We start from the raw sequence: 3826 nt of genomic DNA on the forward strand, positions 1-3826 counted from the left end.
AATCAGTAGTGTTAATTTCATCCCCAGTATCGTCGCCGTTTGCTGTATCTTTATCAAATGTATTCATAACTCTATGCATGACGTGTTGGATAAAGCTTGGGTCCTTCTGGGGGGTGTAATATGTATATTCTGGTTTACAAAATCCCATATTCAATGGGTTGTAATCTTGATCATTTTGATTTGGTATCCCAGATATTGCCGAATTAAGTTCCATATCATCGTATTCTAATAAATCGTCATTAAATATGTTCTGTCGTCGTGGTGTGCGAGACGATTTATGTGGGGTAGCAGTTGTTAAAAGCGATTTAACAGCAGCGTCCGATTCTGATTGAATGGGTTGGTCGACCAATTCATCAACGAATGCATCAACGTCGAAACTCCCATCTTGATCTTTAGCATTGGGATATTCACAACATTCAAATTGACTCGATTGCCATTCCGTACAGGTGAAAGTTCCGATCGAAGCTTGCGAATCTTCAAAATTCAGTTCTTGCTTCACGTCTGGTTGTAATTCCGAACTAAAGTCCTGTTCGATAACTTCTGTAGTTTGTACAACTACAGGATATTGTATTGGGGTGGAATGCGCATTTGAGTTCTGTTCCATGGGTGATCGCGCATTCGAATCTTCAAAGGTCGATTCTTGTTTCGTGTCCGGTTGTAGTTCCGAACTAAGATCTTGTTCGACCACTTCTGTAATTTGTGTAAAATGCGTTGATGTGGACGGAGTATTTGGGCTCTGCACCACGGGCGGTTGTACATTTGGATCGGGTTGCACAACACCAATTGTCTCCGTGATATTAGGCATCGATTCGTAGTCATTCACATAGACTATTGGTATGTTGCTGAAATCATCCACAGTAAATGTCACACCGCCCCCCAACTCATCGACGGGATCGGCCGACATGTGTACTTGTACGTCGACCTCCTGTTTATTAGCCTGTCGCTTATTTTGCTTATATCGCTGTTTTTCCTCGCGATCAGTCGTGTCTCGGAAGTATATAATTTGCGGTTGAGAGAATATCTGCTCCGCCGACAAGCATGTTATCTTCATCATTTTCATCTTCGTCCGAAGATGATGATACATGAAGATCGTCGAATAATGATAGTTTTTGATCAGTCGTTAATCTGACTGGTTTTTTTCTGCATACCACATTTTTCGCAATAATTTTGCGCGGCTTGTTGTTTGTTTTTGCACGATTGCGAGATGATTGTTTGTTATTCTTGTTGCGAGCATTGACCATTGCTTGATTTAATGCCAATATTTTCGCAGCGATTTCCCTGTTTTTGAAGTGTTCCTCCATGTCTATAATGCGTTCATTTAAATCAATTGTATTCAAAAGATTTAACTCTCGCATTGTTAGTGGCACTGCAGCTTCTAATGCACAATCCGGTAACGGCGTATCTAGCATCATTCTGTGCGATTTGGTCCAAGCGTGAACTAATGCGTGGCCGAGTGGAATTAGTCCTGTACAGATTTGGTCTGTGCCGGTAAAAGAACACTGTTTGCTGGTAGAATTTAGAGCTATATTTTGATACTCGGTATTGGTGTACGATAGATCGAAATCGATATCATGCGTATACTCACTATGCAATGCCGGATTAACACTAGCTATATTTTTTAGTATATGTTTAGCCCGATTCATATTGAATACACTTTTTGAGCGCATATCATTCCCTAGACTAGCCACAACAACTTTCCCTTGTTTATCCACATTCTCTTCCCTCAAGTCTTGGAACAACTGTCGTTGGTTGTGGGAAGGAATCAGTCTTAAAATGCGCGATGTCATGGATATGATATGGATAACCTTATCCGAATCGGCATTGTTTGCTAACTCCTCTTTAACCGAATTCCAGAAGTGTGTAATACCGTCACATTTTTGATTTTTGTCGGTCAATTGATTGTATCGTTCCATGTTCTTAATGATGACGGCGTATATCTTTTTGATATACCTTAGATTTTCTTTGAATTCGGCCGGAGTTCCTATGAGCTTAGCCACACTGTCGCGATCATTATAATCACTAAGGTTTATCATTATGGCATTTTCATAAACTCTAGCAGCTTCTCTCTCGTTAGCACGTCCTGATGTGATGCCGCGGGATCTAGATGTAGCGATGTGTTTTGTCCAGTCCGCAAATAGGCTATTTGCGTTCGCCATCACTATACGATGTTCATCGTTATCGGGATCTTCAAGATATCGTTCTCTGACATCGCGCCAATATCGAAGTCCCAGTAGGAGCGAAGCTCTAATGTATGTCGCTTCACTGTCGATTTTGTTCAGCGACGTAGCTAGAAACCGGATATCTTTGTCTGCTGAGCTGACGAGTAGGTCGAAATTTTTGAGTCCAAACTTATTTTTGTCTATTCGCATATCCTTGTATATTCCTGAAGCGCAGCACTTCATTTTGTATATTACACACTATAGTGTTTGAAAATATGAAATAAATTCTGTATATATAGTTCACATATTGTATTTGTAATATTTCATATAAGGATACATACAGAAAAATGGTCACGATGTTGTTTTCAAACAATCGTCATAAATGGTCATAATAGCACACATGTATAAGTATGATTACACAAAAAATAGTTCAGATTCACAGATGTATTATCGGTACTTTAGTAAACACCATCATCATCGTCATCCACGATTTCCGTATCGTCACCATCGGTTCCATCTCCAGATTCCTGATCGGGTTTCACTCGTTTGGTACTATTTTTACCATCTGTCACAGGTTTTCTTTTACCACCAGACTTCTTGATGACTTTGGGAGCATCTTTCGATGTCAGCATGAACTCTTGAGCCGCATTTGCCATAATGTTCTCATTGTGTAATTTCAATTTCGCGGCAGTCTCTTGAGCCGCTTTGGATTCTATCGACTTCATTCTTTCAACCGTAGCTGCCAGCGACGTGTCAATTTTGGCGAGCTCTGCATTGAAGGTTGTAGTATCCATATCCAATGATATGAATTTAAAACACTTTGTTAAGAATATTTTGCACACTGGGCCAATATTAACACCATCATCAATGCATTTCACGACTTCAACGATTCTCATCGAGTCAATCTTAACGTGATCTTGATCACCAAAATTATGCCCATTAATCATCAATTCTATAATTTGGTGAATGTTATGCTTTAGGAAGCCGTACTTAGCCACCACCCCGATCAAGTCGGTCAGTTCGACCCTAAGGCTCCCAATGGTTAGTCGCTCTTCTCTCGCATTGTTGTCCTTAGTAACCATGGCAATCAACCCTTTGTTTTTCATGCCAAGATTTATAATGTCCTGCGCACAAATGTCATTTTTCAGCCCAGCCATGGAGCAGATTGACTGATAGGAAATCCTGGCGTTATCCGATCTGACTTCTGGGCGATGCGGCTTGATGGACGCAATCCACATTGCGGATCCAGATCGGTAGATGGTTCCGGTACCTGTCGCGTAAACAGGTATGTCGCAGTACAGCCTATGTCGTGTTGTACCATCATCTTTCTTAACATCATCTTTTGACTTAATGTATGCCGGGGTGAAGTTGGTGAATGGCGTTATATTCCCATTAACATAATCCACAGGAACATAGCCAGCCTTTAGTCTGAGCATGTTCATGCACAACATTTGAAAGAGCCCCTCCATATTTCTGATATGTTGCGTCGTTCCGGACGTCATATGCTTGAAAGCCTCATATACTTCAGGTTGGGAGCTTCTCAAGTCGTCTATGAATGCGACTTTATCATCCATGGAGAACGATGTATACATGCTTGCATCATCGTTCTGATTTAAGAGATCTAATAACTCGGGATCATCCGCGCACAGGGCGTTAAAACTCTGTGT

Source organism: Ostrea edulis, chromosome 8 (assembly GCF_947568905.1).
Source record: "Ostrea edulis chromosome 8, xbOstEdul1.1, whole genome shotgun sequence".
Lineage (NCBI taxonomy): Eukaryota > Metazoa > Mollusca > Bivalvia > Ostreida > Ostreidae > Ostrea > Ostrea edulis.